At 43.4% G+C, this 18,750-nt stretch overlaps 1 protein-coding gene across 7 annotated transcripts in view; it reads right to left on the minus strand.

The window, feature by feature from the left end:
* The window catches only part of LOC121860083 (kinesin heavy chain-like), a 49,950-nt gene extending 31,454 nt beyond the window's left edge, over window positions 1-18,496 (minus strand). For all 7 annotated transcript variants that reach the window (XM_042357108.1, XM_042357107.1, XM_042357103.1 and 4 more), the window contains exon 1: window positions 18,381-18,496. The gene's annotated coding sequence lies outside the window, so the exon portion shown is untranslated. The remainder of the gene's footprint in view (window positions 1-18,380) is intronic.
* Window positions 18,497-18,750: the final 254 nt, after the last annotated feature.

The raw sequence follows: 18,750 nt of genomic DNA on the forward strand, positions 1-18,750 counted from the left end.
TAGGAAAGGTACTATATAATAATGGGTCAGTCGCTCGACACGGGACTCAGAGCGTGAAAAAGTCTACGGTCGCAGCCAGCCACGTTTCACTTACTCACGTTAAAAATTCGTATATTATTCTTCATTACATTTATCACTCTCTTTTATTATCTTGTTCTATATCTACTTAACCTATATCTCTTTATTTTTCTCTCTTTATTTTTTCTCTTTGTATCTATTTTTATTTTCATATTTTTTTACAGTTCCCCATTCTCTCTCTACCTACTTTCTCTACTCTTATTTAATTTACTCTTCTCACTACTTTTATCAGGTTTCTCTACTTTCTGTTAATTTTTACACTGTTTTCTCCTCTATCTCTCTTTTTCTCTCTCTATCTCACTAGTTGTTACACCAAATATTACATCATTCTTTTCTCTTCATCTTTATGACGTAATTATTATAGAAAACATTAAATCCACTGAGTTTTCATCATATTACAGCCTCTACCTTGAAACGACGTCATTATAATAAACAATAAATCACGCCAAATGTGTCCTAATCTTTCTCTCTTCCTCGTAAAGACTCACATTATGACACCCAGTACACTGTTCACAATGCTAATTTACATACGGACTTCACTTCGACATATCCCAGAGCACTCTTGGAGATGTCAACACTAAACTCACTCTCGCATCAGCCAAAACAAACGCTGAGTTAGGCCACTGTGTCAAGAAAGAATGAGAAGGGAGGAAGGGACTTGGGGTACACCCACTCACTCACACACACTTGTCTCAACACACGAAGCGTAAAACTCAAGATTCTGAATTGTCAAAGGAATTTCGTCAAGGTTTCAGGTAAGATTTCTCCAAGTCTGTCAACCTCTGGGGAGATGTGAGAACAAATCACCTCATTACTCAACAGAATAATGATAGTGAAGATCATGAACAAAATATATGACGTAAAAATTTGGACTGAGACTCTATTGTCAGGGAAGACATCCCTGTTTTGTTTACACAATATTTTCGCAATTAAGAAAAATGTTTTTAAGTAAATGCTTTAGAATTTACACTGAAAGCCAGTTGGTCCCTGATGCTGTGTAGTGGTGGTGTTGATTCTCTCTCCCTTTCTCTCTCTCTCTCTCTCTTTCTACCCCACCGTCACCCCTAGTAGAGCATGAAGGGTATACTATAGATCTGGGCCAGTGCCCGGGTTTGTGCTAGTTATCATATAAGGCAAATTGGAACCGTAAATTTCCCAGAAAAATACAAAAAGAGGAGAGGTAAATATGCTAGGGGAGAGGGAGATGGAGAGGGAGAGGGGAGAGTGTACTGGTTCATTTGTTTTCCTATCGTGTATTGTTCTGCAGGCTGGTGGATCTCTATAGAAGCCTGTGTTATTAGTAGTGTGTACAATGGAGGCTGTAGGACCATACTACTTACGTGGCTCTCTCTCTCTCTCTCTCTCTCTCCACACACAGACACACACACACACTAACAAGACAATATTGAAGAACTTTGTATATCCATTATCGGCTTCAATAAGGTCAACTATCTCCAACAAGCCGGCAAATTTTTCCTTTTATCATGAAAGTTGACTGAAATATTGTCTGAGTTTACCCTAAGATTGACCCTTGTGATGGTGGAGGTGGTGGTAGTGGTAATAAGAGGGATAGTGGTGGTGGTGATGGTAGGAGTGGTAGCAATAGTGGTGGTGGTGGTGGTGGTGGTAGCAGTAGTAATTGTTAAAAGACAGTTAAAAGACAGACAGACAGACAGACAAACAGACAAAAAGACAGACATTGGTCAAGGGAACACGTATTAACAGAGGAAGAGACGGGCACAGTGAGACGGAAAACCTTAAGATGTGGGGAAGATCGATGGTGACGGCTGGTGGAGGGGAGAGGGGTGAAGGATGAGGACCTGAGGAGGGGTGAGGGGTGAGGGATGAGGACCTGCGGAGGGGTGAGGGGTGAGGGATGAGGGACTAGTGAAGAGGAGGGGAAACAGGATGAGGGATGGAGGCTTCAGGAGGAGACTATAGTGTCAGATAGGATATTTGGGGAGGAGACGGGCGCCAAAATCCTAAGTAATATATTGCCAACGACAAATGTAAACAACTCAACATTTAAACGAAATAATTAATGACTGAAAAGAAAAGATAGAGGTAAATCAGTGAGTCTCGATGGCCTTCTCGGGACAGTGGCTACATTACACGGTATACTAAACCTTCGGTACTAACCCTTCAGTACACAAGGAAGGTACCGACACTGCAATCAACCGTAAAGCTTAACTACATATTTAAAGCAGGGTGGACTAGGAGTGCTCTGGGGGGTCAAACCAATAACCCTCAGTAATGAAGGCGAGTGTTGTATCCACTTCTCCACCACACCCCGTATATGATTAGATCATCGTTAAACTTAAAAGAAAATTCAACTTTTTTTCCACCTTTAAATTTCATAGATCATATAATTTTACAAGTCTTGGAATGGTTATTTTTTTCCCACTGCAGTTTTCCCTTAAATACAAACTAACCTAACCTAACCTAACCTAACCTAACCTAACCTAAATATCATCCAAATTTACCAATCATTACCTGGCGTGAGTACAAGGGTTCCTCCCCATCCCGAGAGACAAGAAGAATTTCAATATTTAATTCGTGTTTTACATTTCTCTCTGAAGTTGATTTTTAAGCTTCACTTCTAAACTTTTTTATCCGTTTTTTTTTTTTATTATTTTCTTTGAGTTCAGTTTTAGTTTATTTGTGTTGTATTATTTGTTTTTATTATAATTTTTTTTTTGTATTGTTGATTAAATTTTCTTTGATTATTGTTCTATATTTTATTTTTGGTCTTCCCTCAACGTAACGTAACCTAATCTACCACCACAGCCACCATCATCATCACTACTTACACCACCACTAAAACAACCACCACCATCATCACCACCATCACCACCACCATCATCACCACCATCACCACCACCATCACCACCTCCATCACCACCAATCATCTTTAACTAACAAGAAAATTCGGGTCATTCAATCAAGAAAGACGTTCATTGAGCTGACTAACGCAACCAAGTAACTAGGTAATTGCCTTTAGACATTAATGGTGGTGAGACATGTAGACCGAGGAGGACGAGGAGGAGGAAGTAGAGGAAGACAGGGATGGGATAACAGGATAAGGAGGAGGGAGATAAGAAGAGGTGAGGGAGTAGAATACGGGAGAGACGGAGAGGGAGGAGGGGGAAGTAGGGGAAGGGAGAGGAGGGAGGAGGGGAGAGGGGGGGGGGAAGTAGGGAAGAGAGGAAGGAAGGGGAATGAGAGGAAGAGGAAAAAGGAAGATGATAGTAATCCAAGGAGAAAAGGCGTGAGGAGAGATAGGGGAGAGGCAGATAGGAAGTGGGGGGAGGAGGAGGAGGGTAGTGAGAGAAAGGTAACTAACAGGTTCTTTGAATGGTTACTAAACCCTTCCTCCCCATCCCCCTGCCCTATTTCCACTTACCCTCCTCCTCCACCTTCCCCCTTACCCTCCACCTCCCCCTTACCCTCCTTCTTCCCCTCTTTACCCACCTTCCTCTCCTACCTTCTTCCTCCACCCCCCTTACCCCTCCTCACCCACCCTTCCCCCTCACCTTCCATCTCCCCCTCACATCACCGGCACTAATTACTCCTGACTCATTACCTGAGAGCGTCGGAAGGGAGGAAGTGGATAAAGAAGGGATGAAGTGGATAAAGAAGGGAGGAAGTGGATAAAGAAGGGAGGAAGTGGATAGGGAAGGAAGGTCGATGAGAAAGAGGAGAGGAAAAGGAAGAAATGAGATGGATAACCAGGTGGATAGTCTCTAACCTAACCTAAACCTAACCTAACCTAACCTAACCTAATCTAAGAGACAGAGACAGACAAATAGAGAGACAGAAACAGACAGACAGAGAGAAAGAGAGACAGACAGACAGACAGACAGACAGACAGACAGACAGACAGACAGACCCTCCTATCTGAGAATCATAAGTTATCTTCAAAGAGAAATTCCATCCACGTCAAGGAGGCCAAACTTCAATCTGCCACAGTCGCTCCTCAACACATTTGCATATCTGAAAGGTGGTGGTGGTGGTGGTGGTGGTGGTAGTGGTAGTGATGGTAGTAGTGATGGTGGTGGTAGTAGTGATGGTGGTGAGTATTACAGTGAGTACACAACGCAGCAGAAGGTTCAACTGCCCTACCTGCTAGACACCCACCCACCTACCCGCACCACCCACACCACCCACCCACATATATCAAACACCAACAAGTCAAATATATAACCAGAGAACCAAGTCTTCAATAATAATCTCGTGAGCATTTCTAAGATCAAGGGAAAACTTTTTATTACTAAGCAATTAAGATCATCAAACACGGTGACTCCTATCTTGTCTCTGAGTGGCAGAACACAAACACGAGAAAGAGAATGTGTAAGCCTCGTTAGTCATTAAAATTAGGAGAATATGAACAACATGGACAGGTGTATATTGTTAAAGGCAGGTGGTTAATTAATTTATGGAAAGAAACGAATTTTTGTTTATTGGGTGTGTGGGGGGGGGAGGGGGGGGGTACGTGTGTGGAAGGGGAGGAGGGAACTATATATGTTTGTGGAAGGGAAGGCTGTATATAGGTGAATGTGGAAAGGTGTGTAAAGGGTACAGGTGTATATATAGAACTTAAGTCTAGTGTTATAGTGATGAATATGTAGCGTGAAATGATAACCAATGTATACAAAAATATACAAATAAGGAGATAACTTCCACATGACCTTATCACCTGCCGGAGATTACCTTCCTGCATCGCCTGCCTTAATGATCACATCCAGGTAACACACAGGTAAGAAAGAACGCCTGGAGGAGATGTGTGTCAGTGGAAGAGGTTAAAAGAACTACACAGATGATGAGAAAAAACTTCCTGATTTACTGATTTTCTCGAGTCTGATTCTCAAAAGGCCATGAAAGTGATATTTTCTTCCTGGATGGATATGTGATGACGTCTACCTGGGTCATTTATATCACATTTGCATACGAAAACGACTTAGCTATTAACCTGTGTTACTTCCATTAATTTCAACAGCAAAAATATCATGAAACTCACAGCAAATTTGGCGTTCCTGAAGAAGATCGATTCTGATTGGGTGAACAAATAACCCTAAAGATGCGCTATTGGTCAACTGCTGTCCCTTTGATTATAATGTAAGAGTTTCATGAATTATCGAAGTCCTGATTGGCTAAGCAATTACACAGAGATATATCATTGGTCAACTGCTATCCCTATGATTATAACATACGAGTTTCATGAATATCGAAGTTCTGATTGGCTTAGTCAATTACACCGAGGTTTCTCATTGGCCAACTACAACTCACATACCTCTTTGAGCGAGTTTCCACTGACGGATTTTTTTTTCCCCCAGGATTTTCAAACGTTTGCCATGATGAGTTTTCCATTACCCTTCAGCGACGGTCACAGCTTAATCTTTAATGGATGTACATCACTTTAATATATCAGCCAATGACGCTTAATCTCTCAGTGGACTTGTGTTGAGTATTTTTAGGTAAAAGTTAATTTAAATGACGGGTTTTTTTGGCCTGGGGACGGAGGGAGGAATAGAGAGAGAGAGAGAGAGAGAGAGAGAGAGAGAGAGAGAGAGAGAGAGAGAGAGAGAGAGAGTGTGTGTGTGTGTCATGATAGACGGTGCAGGATATACTATGATGAACATAGAGGATAGCGATAGAGTCAGCTAAAGTGGTTTACCTACTCAACGGAAATCATTAATATTCACGAGCCAATGGACAGCCACATCCTGTTAAAGTGGTGTAGGTGTAATGGTGTGGGTAGTTGTTGTTGTTGTTTGTGTTGGTATAACTTCCACGTCATCACCTTCGTCACTTAATACGTCATCGCCCACGTCACTAAATACGTCATTACCTTCTTCAACTCAACACGTCATCAACTCAACACGTCATCAACTCAACACGTCATCAACCATCTCCAGTGCCCTATGTGTATGTCTGAGAGAGAGAGAGAGAGAGAGAGGAAAATAAATCAGGTTTAGACAAAAGTTACGATATTGTCACGCATACTTAAGTCCTCTTCTTTTTTCTCTTCCTCTTTCTCCTCCTCTTCCTCCAGTGTCCCTCTTTCTCTTTTTCTCTTCCTCTCTTCCTTTTCCTCCTTTCCCCCTTTTTCTCTTACTTTCCCTCTTCCTCCTCTTCCTCCTTCAGTGATTTTTCCATATTAAAATGTAACTCCTCCTCCTCTTCTTCTCTTCCTCTTCCTCCTCCTCCTCTTCCTTCTGTCCTCCTCTTCCTTCTGTCCTCCTCCTCCTCCTCTTCTCCTCCTCCTCCTCGCCTTGCTCTCAACACGAACAAACTTTCAAGAAAATTTGGACCGTAAAAGAGGATAAATGTTGTCTTTAGAACTATATTTCACCAGAGACTTTAAAGCAAAGACTTCCTTCATGATCTTTCTTCTTTCTTCTTTCAATTTTTTCTTCATTTTAGAGCTTTTTTCTTTCGCTTTCACTAACTTCATGTTGACTTGGGAAGGAAAAAAACGAATGAAAAGAAAAAAGTTTGATGTAATTTTTTTTTTTTTTGAAGGTCGTTTTTCTTTCGTTTTTTTTTTCCAAGGTTGTTGTTTTCTTGTTTTGTTTCGATTCTTCTTCTTCTTCTTCTTCTTCTTCTTCTTTCTTCTCCTTCTTCTTCGTCTTCTTCTTCTTCTTCTTCATTTTCTTCTTCGTCTTCTTCTTCTTCCTCATTCTTCTTTCTCCACTTCTACATCATCAACTTCTTCCTCCTCCTCCTCCTCCTCCTCCTTCTTCTTTTAACTTTACTTGCTCCCCCTCCCCCTCCCCCCCTAATCCAAAGTGCCGCTGATTCGGTCCTGAGGCAAACCCCAGTTAAACCCAGATGAAAATAGTCCCTTGTCCCTTCTCCTCCTCCTGTTCCTCCCCACCATCTTTCATTATCACCCCCCCCTCCTCTACCACTCCTCCTTCCCTCTCCTCTACCACCACCCCACTTCCTCCCCCTTCTCTTCCACTCCTCCTCCTCTTCTCCCCTTCACAGTCCTCCTTCTCCTCCTCCTCTTCCTTCTCCTCCACCCCTTCCTCTTCCTACTCCTTATATTCTTCCTCTTCTCCTCTTCCTCCCGAAAGAAAGAATTGACACTCTGATTCACTGATAAGCTGAGCACTGATCTTCTTCCAGCGCCTTGTTATGACCTGATTGGCATCTGATCGTGTTTTATGAGACTAGATTCCCGGCTTTACTGTCGTTACTGAACTCTTTGTATGTGTTGAGAGAGAGAGAGAGAGAGAGAGAGATTTAATTTTATCTTAACATCCTCTCTCTCTCTCTCTCCTGTTCGTTTACGTATTTTTTTGTTTTCCTCCACCTCGTCTTGTTTACCCTCTCTGTTTACCTTGTCTCGTTATTCTTCTGTTTTTATGTCTTCTCTTATGTCTGTCTTTGTCTGTCTTATGTCTGAGGATCTGGGATAAAGGCGTAGTGGTGTTCTTGCGTATAGTGGCGTAGGTAAAGTGTTGTGCTGTGTTGTGTTGTGTTGTGTTGTGTTGTGCTGTGTGTTGTACTGTGTTAGTTGTGCTGTGTTGTGTTGTGTTGTGCTGTGCTGTGTTGTGTGTGTGTTGTGCTGTGTTGTGTTGTGTTGTGTTGTGTTGTGTTGTGCTGTGTGGTTGTTGCTGTTGTTGTGTTGTGTTGTGTGCTGTGTGTTGTGCTGTGCTGTTGTTGTAAGTTGTGTTGTGTTGTGTTGTGTTGTGTTGTGTTGTGTTGTGTTGTGCTGTGTTGTGTTGTGTTGTGTTGTGTTGTGTTGTGTTGTGTTGTGTTGTGCTGTGTTGTGTTGTGTTGTGTTGTGCTGTGTTGTGTTGTGCTGTGTTGTGTTGTGCTGTGCTGTGTTGTGCTGTGCTGTGTTGTGCTGTGCTGTGTTATAATGACGCGGTGGTTCAGAGAGGTGTGAGTCATGATGCACTTCACAACAACGTGGAGAAGAATGTGGCGTAGATAATGGTGTTGGTGGTGCCGCTAGACCACACTAATTGATCCTCCTCTTCTTGTCTTTCTCACTCCGTCTTCCTCACTCCGTCTTCCTCACTCCGTCTTCCTCACTCCGTCTTGCTCACTCTGTCTTCCTCACCTATCTTTACTCAACTCACAAACCTAACCTAACGTAACGTAACCTAACCTAACCTAACCAAACTGTAAAGTCAGGTACACATTGACAGCTGGGTAAACTAAGGTTAACATTAATAGCGAACCTGAGACACCTAGGACAAGGACTGAGTCACTGTATCCACTCGCCCACCTCACCATTGGAATTACAGTACAGTACATAGTAATTATTTGATAAGATGTTGAATGAAAATGTAATTACCGATGGAAATAACGGTGGAATTACCTTGATATAATACACTATGCAGTCCCTCACCCGGATAACGAGTCATTCATTATTCACGAGGGGTAGTTATCACGCTATCCTGAAGACTTAACGTGAATGATAACTTGAAGGGATTATATACGATATTTAGTGTGATAATAATAACAACATCACCAGGTTAGGTTAGATTAAGTTAGGTTAGGAGTCAAGCAGTAAAGAGAAGGAGGTTTGTGCTGATGGTGTGCAGGCATTTGAGACGAGAGACGTGATAATTCCAGCCAGCCAGTCAGCCAGTCAGTCAGTCAGTCAGCCAGTCAGCCAGCCAGCCCTCGAGCCAGCCAGGGGTTAATGTACTGACTAAGACCACCACCACCTGCTGTTATATTTACATCCAACCAGGTCTACCAAACTCAACAAATACAATGCTGCCAACCTCTCCGAATATTAGACTGCCCTATGTATCATTATCACAGTCTACTAATATCATCACTACAGTGCTACCAATGTGTCTTTTATCCTCTATTTATACTGACCCACTGTTGCCAACATCTTTATTTCAGGAGTACCAACCTTCACATCTCAAGAGTTGCTAATCTTCCCGTAATATTTTCCCTACCTACAGTGCTGCCAACTTTTCCATTACGTTCTCACCACAGTCTTACCAACATTTCCACCACAGCCGTACCAACCTCTCCAATAAACATACCATCTCAACAACCCCTACAGGACTACCAACCTCCCCTCCCAACTAAAAATAAAACAAGGTTGGTAAGCCTGTAAGCTAATAACATAGTCAACATTATAGAAGATTATTGACCCACAGCCCAAGCTTAACTGTATTCATTATTAACTTTTATAATTAGGCGTAAATATTTGAGGATCTTCTTGACATATGACATTTAACCTCAGTGAAGGTCAGAGAGAGAGAGAGAGAGAGAGAGAGAGAGAGAGAGAGAGAGAGAGAGAGAGAGAGAGAGAGAGAGAGGGGCATTTGATACCCCTTAACCCCCCCCATATGCATAAAAATACCCCATATTTACGTACCCATAATGACACACTAATTACCATTAACACACCTGGATTAATTACCCAACTCAATTAACATGTTATTATAAAAATGACAAAATAATAATACTGTAATTAATGAAATAAATAACACAGATAAATTTAAGAAGTTATGATAAAGTAAATAAAGAATAAATGAAAAAAAAGATAGATGGCAAAATTGGTTATGTTTCGAGTTTATACAAGTATTATAGCTATTAGAGCCAGCTGGTTGACTTAATGACACCATCTGGCTATAAAATGTGGAGGGAGGGAGGCAGCTGACTCGTCGCCCCAGCTGTGTATAAGGTCAGCCTGAAATGTAGGTCAACTTACAGTATAGGTCAACCTGTTATATAAGTACACCCTACCTTTATAACAGTCTATAAGGTATATACAATTCACTATAAACCAACCTTATACCCTCAGGTTTTAATATATGCATAAATAAACCACAAAAAGGTATGGTTTTCACGGGTTTAATTTTAGCGTTTTGGAGGAAGTTCATAGTTGTAATGTAATCTCGCCCTTAGGTGGTGGTAACTTAAGGAGTAGAATAGCGTGTGTTGTGTTGTTCGACGCGTTGTCATGGTAACTGTATAATCATCAAGAGTGTCTGGACTTTAGTATTGGCGGGGTGTAGGGGGTGAGGTGTGGTAGGGTGGTTTTAGGTGGTAGGTGTGGTTTTAGGTGGTAGGGGTGGTTTTAGAGTGGTGGAGGTGGTAGGGGTGGTTTTAGGTGGTAGGAGTGTGTGGTAGGTGGTGGGTGTGGTAGGTGTGGTTTTAGGTGGTAGGTGTGGTTTTAGGTGGTAGGGGTGGTTTTAGGTGGTAGGGGAGTGGTAGGGGTGTGGTAGGTGTGGTTTTAGGTGGTAAGGGTGGTAGGTGTGGTTTTAGGTGGTAGGAGGTGGTAGGTGTGGTTTTAGGTGGTAGGGGTGTGGTGTGGTTTTAGTGGTGGTGTTGTGGTTTTAGGTGAAAGGGTGTGGTAGGTGTGGTTTTAGGTGGTAGGAGTGTGGTAGGTGTGGTTTTAGGTGGTAAGGGAGTGGTAGGTGTGGTTTTAGGTGGTAGGATTGTGGTAGGCGTGGTTTGGGTGGCGTGGCTGTGGTAGAATTGTGGCAGGCGTGGTTTTGGGTGGCGTGACTGTGGTAGAATTGTGGTAGGCGTGGTTTTGGGTGGCGTGACTGTGGTAGAATTGTGGTAGGCGTGGTTTTGGGTGGCGTGACTGTGGTAGAATTGTGGTAGGCGTGGTTAAAGCACCACTCACTGACTCAAATATTTTTCCTAACACTTAGACTTCAGCGCAACACACACACACACACACACACACACACACACACACACACACACACACACACACACACACAACACTTGGCATATATTTCACAGCTTAGAGGGCAACTTTTATCTGAGTATAACCGAGTGACACTTCCCCCTTTGTTTATCAATGCCACTAAAACCTAACCTAACCAAACCTAACCTAACCAAACCTAACCAAACCTAACCAAACCTAACCTAACCTAACCAAACCTAACCAAACCTAACCAAACCTAACCTAACTCTCTGCTAACAATATTTTTTCAGATTTTTTTTTAGAATTTATATAAATTTTAAGTTTGCCAGGAAGTGTTAGTCTGTATGTAAATAATTGGTTGATTTGTTAGTTAATATAATAATCAAGTTTGTTGGTTTTGAGGTGCAGGTGTGTTAGACAGGTGTGAGATGCAAGTCTGTTAGACAGGTGTAAGGTGCAGGTGTGTAAGACAGGTATGGGAAGCAGACAGGTTCTCAGACAAACACCTCACCTGGGAAACTACCTGACTCATCCAGGTATTCCTCGCCTTCTTCCTAATTCTCACTGTCTGTCTGTCTCTCTGTCTATCTGTCTGTCTGTCTGTCAAGCGTCACATATTCATATCCCGTTTACTGTGGCCACATATTCTCTCTCTCTCTCTCTCTCTCTCTCTCTCTCTCTCTCTCTCTCTCTCTCTCTTGGGCCTCATTATGTATGGATTATTTTCTGTTGCTGTCACGCCTCACCTCACCTCACCCTCCAGTGTATGGTAATCTCCTTCCCTCCTTCCTTCCTTCCCTCCTTCCTTCCTTCCTTCCCTCCCTCCTTCCTTCCTTCCTCCCTTTCTTTCTTCCTCTACCTTCCCTCTCCCCGCTCTCCTCCACCTTGCCTTTTCCCTCCCTTCCCCCTAACTTTCTTCTCTTCCCCCTCCTCTACCTTACTTCCTCCCTCTTGCCCTCCCTCCTTACCTTTTTGTCTTACTTCTTCCTTATCTCTCTACCTTCCCTCCTTTCGAATTAATCTCCCTCCTTGTCTACCTATTTACTCTCCTTTTCCTTTCTTCCATTCCCTCTTTTCTTCCTCTTCTTTCTTGACTCCCTCTCTTCGGTGTCTCTCCCTCACCTCCCCTCCTCCTTCCCTCCTCCCCCTCCTATCTCCTCCCCTCTATCTCCCTCTCCTCTCTCTCCCTCCCCTTCCTCATCAAGCATTAATATTGGTTCTGCTTCCTCGAACACCATCTTCGTCTCTCTCATTGTTATTCCTGGTAACCCCACTCCACCTGACCTCCCACCCTCACTACGACCTCCCACCCCCACTCATGACCTCCCCACCCCCACTACGACCTCCTACCACCCACTACTCCCACCACCCGCGACCTCCCACCACCCACTACGACCTCCCACCACCCACTACGACCTCCCACCGACCTACGACCTCCTACCACCCACTACGACTACGACCTCCCACCTACCACCACCACACGACCTCCCCACGACCTCCTACCACCCACTACGACCTCCCACCACCCACCACGACCTCCACCACCCACTTCACGACACCTCACAGCCTGTAAAATGTAGCAATAAATTCAGTGGAAAACATGGAAATAATCTGGGCGTGAGGGAGGTTAGGTTAGGTACACGCGATCCATTGGTACTGTTAGCTAATGCAATACGCTGCTGCTGTACCAATCTTCACCGCTGGAGTTACACGGTACCATTGGGGATTCCTGTGTCGTTTCTTGCTGGTACAGAAGTAATATTAAAAAGTTCGCCTTGTGTAGTGTTGTAGTCCTTGTCCTCTTCTCTCCTCTTCTTCCCTCTCTTCCCCTCTTCTTCTCCCCAGCCCTCTTTTTCCCTCTCTTCTCCTCTCCTCTCCTTCCCCCCTCCCTCTCACACATCTAATTCTGTGTGTTCTTTGAAGTGTTATACAGTGAACGTCACGATAAAGCCCCCCACCATCCCCTCCTCCTCTACCCCCCTCACCTCCTCCTCTACCCCCACCCCCCTCCTCTACCTCCTCCCCCGTCCCCTTCTACAGCACCAATTAGCTTGTCAGTAACAGCACATTCCTCTCAAGATGTCTGATATAGAGTCTTGCAAGATCCAGTTACTCCTTAACACCATCTTCACATTCTCCTGCATATCAACTTTTGTCTCCTAGTTTTAAATGATGCAGTTGGAGATGTTTCTCATATCTCTCAGTTAGTATGAGATAAACTTTGAACATAAGATACTTTGAGAACCGGAGTTTAAGCGTCTGTTTTCCTCCCTGGGGTGAGTTTCCATCATCTGCTTTGCCTGTGGTGGAGGTTCCCAGAGGCGCTCACACTGTAACAAGTAGGGCTGGTCTCCCTCTGCGTCGCCTACACTAGCCTCTGAGACACACAAAGTCCTCACGTATTGACCAGCGGTGTGAGAGGTGGTAATGGTTTTCAGTTTATCATGACTAATGTTCCTGTAGTATTTCTTACCCTTTGTGGTATATTAGATTTTATTTCAATTTTCCTTTCACCAAACGTAACCTAACCTAATCCCTTCCACCCCTCCTAATCTATCCTTCCCCCTTCCCTTCCTACCTCATCCACCTATCTCATCCCTCCCACTCCTCCTGAACTTCCCTCTCCCTCCTACCCTTTCCACCTCTCCCACACAGTGCCAAAATGTCCTCATTCGATCAAAAATATGAACTAAATTAGGGTCACTCATCACTGAAGCCTGGAGGAGGGATGCTCAAAATGTCATTATGCTTACGTGGGATTATGAACTTACAAAAAAAAATGAACAAATATTTCCAAGGTAAATCAACTATATAACATTTTACTGTATATTTCTGTATCTATCACTGTATCGACTGTAATGTGTATTTTAGTATATATGTATAATATATGTGTTTATATCACTACTGTCACCTGTCTCAAAAAATATTATGTATTCTGTTTATTTATATAACTGTTCTTACCTGTAATTATCCATCTATTTACCTTTCCTAATCCTAATTGCTAATAAAAATCCATCAATTCTTCTAAGTTATTATCAACTTTTATCTACATTATCTTTTCCTTTGAATCAGTATCATTAATCTCTGTTTGCTTCTTCAATATTCATTAAAAATATCAATCCCTTCCTCTTCTATATTCCCTGTATTCCATTTACTTTCATATCTGACTTATTTTACATATATAACTCTCTCTCTTTCTATTCCCTCTTCCCGTTTTATTGTCATCCTTCACCTCCCCTGGTTTATTGGAGTGTTTGTTTTAATTCTGGTATTCGTGTAGACTTCAACCACCCTTCCCTGTCCTAACTCTCCCTTCCCTGCCCTCACTCTCCCTGGTTAGAACGCTGCAAAATACTTCCTCTCATGCTATCTCTCCCTTCACCAGATTCTTTTGTTTATTGCAAACTGTCCTCTCTCTCTCTCTCTCTCTCTCTCTCTCTCCCAACCACCCACTGCAGTCTGACCCACTTTCCAGTCTCCCATTCCAGTGACCTTCTCCCCCACACATCTCCCACAGTCTTCATCCCTCTCCCACGCCTATCACCCCTTACCCACACCCATCACCCATCCCCCATACTCTTCACCCTATCTACCCCATAACCCATGACGATAGCTAACCTAACCTAACCTAACCAAACTTAATTTCCCGTGTCGTAAAATATTAGTTTAGTTCCATATTCCACGTCACTGTCAATAATGGCGAACAGCGGATTACCATAAATTAAAATATACAAGAAAAACTTTTAAAAATATTAATCTATGTTCCAACATTTCATGGGTCATAAATATTTTGATAACATTGAATTGAAAAGCAAAATTAATGTTATTTATTTATTTTGGAATTGTGCTTAAATTGTCTTGTTGCTGCCACACCTACAGCAGCTAGTGGGTTACTCCACCACCCTGGCAGGATGCTGGTCCACCCAAGGGTTGTTCCACCATCATTCAGCAGCTAGTGGGTTACTCCACCACCCTGGCAGGATGCTGGTCCACCCAAGGGTTGTTCCACCATCATTCAGCAGCTAGTGGGTTACTCCACCACCCTGGCAGGATGCTGGTCCACCCAAGGGTTGTTCCACCATCATTCAGCAGCTAGTGGGTTACTCCACCACCTGGCAGGATGCTGGTCCACCCAAGGGTTGTTCCACCATCATTCAGCAGCTAGTGGGTTACTCCACCACCCTGGCAGGATGCTGGTCCACCCAAGGGTTGTTCCACCATCATTCAGCAGCTAGTGGGTTACTCCACCACTCTGGCAGGATGCTGGTCCACCCAAGGGTTGTTCCACCATCATTCAGCAGCTAGTGGGTTACTCCACCACCCTGGCAGGATGCTGGTCCACCCAAGGGTTGTTCCACCATCATTCAGCAGCTAGTGGGTTACTCCACCATCCTGGCAGGATGCTGGTCCACCCAAGGGTTGTTCCACCATCATTCAGCAGCTAGTGGGTTACTCCACCACCCTGGCAGGATGCTGGTCCACCCAAGGGTTGTTCCACCATCATTCAGCAGTACAGTACAACACAAGATACTTTAGCCCTGCACAGTTAACGTCTTGTACAGTAGAGTTATTTTACACAGGAAGACTGCCATCACTCTCCACTTACCAATGGCTTACAAGGGCTACACTGACGACCACGGAGGGAAGTGGAGCAGATTGGATAATGGGAAGAGATGGAGGGGGGAGAAAAGGGAGGAAGGATAAGAAAGAGACGAGGGTAGATAGAGGAAGGAGGAGGAAGGTAGAAAGGGAGGTAGAGACAGATGGGGGTAGCGAGGAAGGGAAGAGAAGGTAGAGAAAGAAGAGGAGGGAGAAGGGTGGTAAAGAAAGAAAAAGAGAAGAAATGAGGAGAAGGTAGTGAAAAGAAGAGATGGAGGGGGGGGATGGAGGAGGAGAACGGGAGGGAAGAAGGAGGGAACAGAGAGAGAGAGAGAAAAAGGAGAAGGGGAGAATGTGAGAAGGGAAAAGGGGAGAGAAGGGGGATATAGATAGCGAATGAGAAAGAAAGAGATGAAGAGGAAAGTGCGGCTGTGGGAATGAGTGGAGGAAGAGTAGGAATACGAGAGAATAGCCGTGAGTGGAGAAGGAGGAGGAAAAAGAAGAAGAAGAGGAGGGGGAGGAAGAGGAGCAAGAAGAACTAAGAAGAGGAGGAGGAGGAAGAGAGGCAGCAGGTGCAGTTGGATGCCTGGCACGTGATTATTAATGGGTAACCACCACAGCAGATCAATGGCACACTACACGTTAACTGATGTGGGGTGGAGTGTGTTCCTGAGAGAGAGAGAGAGAGAGAGAGAGAGAGAGAGAGAGAGAGAGGAGGGCTTACAGGTTGAATAGGCCCCAATTCTATCAGACTCCAGTCCTATTTGATCCGAACGTGCCCTAAAATTGAGGCGAGGGAAGGTCACACACACACACACACACACACACACACACACACACACACACACACACACACACACACACTACAATCGGGTATCGACTGCCTAAATCAACTCCAACGCAGTGCTTCGATTTGGTAAATTCTAGGATTCCCATTTATTGAAAATCTGAAATTTTGTGGAGCTTTGATCGGCTAAGATTGTGTATGTGGATGTGATTGAGTTAAAATACCTTGTGATTGAGTTAAAATACCTTGTGATTGAGTTAAAATACCGTGTGATTGAGTTGAAAGTCTTTGTTATTGCGTTAAAAAGACCTTAAAATAACAGTGGTAACTAGCTGACTGGGTATTGTGTGTTCGGCTTGGAGTGTGTGTCTGAGAGGCGGGTCGACAGTAGATTTTGTGACCTGGGAGAAGTAGGTGAGTTATGTGAGCTGGGAGAAGTAGGTGAGTTATGTGAGCTGGGAGAGAAGTGTTTTAGCACCTGGGTCCTGTGAACTGAGAGATGTGATTTTTTAATAGTCTCTAGGTCCTGTGAGCTGCTGAGAGACATGTATTGAGCAGTATCTGAGTCCTGTGCGCTGTGAAAGGAAGTGTAATGAGCAATAGGTGTGAGATATGAATTAATTACTCTCTACAATAGGTCAAGGACACACACACACACACACAGTGACCGACGCCAAGCTGTACGCTTCCAAGGGGCTGTCTCCACCTTTCAGTCACTCACCTGTGGCGTCCCCCAAGGCACCAAGATGGGACCACTCTGCTTCCTTATGCTCATCAATGATGCCCTAAGAGAAACCCCCGCTCGCTGGAAATATGTCGACGACTCCACCATTGGGATCAGCGTCAACAATTCTGCCCCCAACTATACCGCCCTTCAGGATTTATTGAACAATCTCCAAAACTGAGCCACCAACAACCATGTCACCATCAACCATACCAAGACCATGGTTATGCACATCAACCTCTCCTCCGACATTGTCCCACCTCCTTCCATTACTTTAGGTCCGAACACACTCCAGGTTGTAGATTCCACGAAGCTCCTCGGCGTCACCATAGACAACAAACTAAATTGGAAACCACACGTCAGTGAAGTTGTCAAATCCTCCAGTTTCGTCTCCACCTCCTCCGCCGACTCAAGTCCCTCGGAGTTCCTGCACCCGAGCTCCTCAGTGTTTACACAACATTCATACTTCCCAAGCTCACCTATGCCTCCCCACCTGGTCTTCCTCCCTAAATGCCACCACAACGTAAACACCTAGAAAAAGTGCAAAAGAGGGCATGCAAGATTATTCTCTCCCCTTCCTACTCCACATATCAAGAAGCGCTCAACACACTGACCCTTTCGACTCTCACTGACCATCACCACGACCTCATCTGCAAATTTGGTAAGAAGCTTCCACACCATCCTCGACACCGGCTCCTACTACCACCTGAGATCCCTAGCCCGAGAATTGCTGTTCGACACCACAACCGCATCCAGCCCATACGTGCACGAACTGATCGCTATAAGAACAGTCCAGTCCCAACCATTGTAAAAATTATCAATAACTTGTAATAGACCAGTGTATTCACTCCCAGTAAACACTACTCCTTGCACTGTCACTATGTTGAAATGCACTGTAGTTTGAGCTTTTCCCCATCTAGTTATTATATGTCTTATTTGTATCACTTATGTTACTTGTATATTATTTATAATTCGAAACTCATTCCCCAAATATGTAACTGTATAATTTCAGCCTTCTGGCTGCCAAGCTCTTTCAATAAACCGTTAGTTATTATTATTTACACACACACACACACACACACACACACACACACACACACACACACACACACACACACAAACGAAAGTAACAATGCAATTTAATTTTCCCACCTGACATTATTATTCTATCTTTAATTAATCAGTACAATGATTCGGGATTTAATACTATCGGAAAGGACTTCATAGTTGTATATCTTCTTTCAATTGATAGAAAACGGATGAAAAAAACATTTGCGAGGGGGAACTACTCATAATTTTTTTCAAGGAATTTAAAAATATATGCGCCACAATAAATATATTAAGTAAACTCTAAAAACTTTTTATAGACAGATATATGGACAGATATACAGACGGAAAGACAATAGATACATTCCTCTGTCTCACCAAGTTGAAGGACCACAGACAGGAGATAAAAATAAAGAAGATATATTTATGCTTGAACTTCTGACTCATGGTGGACTTTTGTTGACACTTAAATAACTTAAAAGAGTATAATGGAAACTCACCTTTAACGATGTCCTTAGCTACGATATCATACACCTTCTCCTGTGTTGAGTTGGGCTTGATAACTCGGTCAAATAGGTACAGTTTCCCCTGAAAAAGAAAACGTATTGATTAGAGAACATTTATGGGCAGACTAAATCAAATCCAAACTTCATTTCACTTCATTGGAAAATTGTCTTACTCTAACCTAACTACATAACTTCAACTCCTCTAACTTCATCTTACTTCATCTAATTCACTTCACTATATAATTACCTAACCTAAGTGTATAACCTCAATTCATCTTACTTCATCTTACCTCACCTAATTCAACCTAATTCACGGTGAAAATAACGTCGTTTCATAAGTTAAAATAATAGAAAATATTAGTTT

This window comes from Homarus americanus, unplaced genomic scaffold (assembly GCF_018991925.1).
Source record: "Homarus americanus isolate GMGI-L3 unplaced genomic scaffold, GMGI_Hamer_2.0 scaffold57463, whole genome shotgun sequence".
Classification (NCBI taxonomy): Eukaryota; Metazoa; Arthropoda; class Malacostraca; order Decapoda; family Nephropidae; genus Homarus; species Homarus americanus.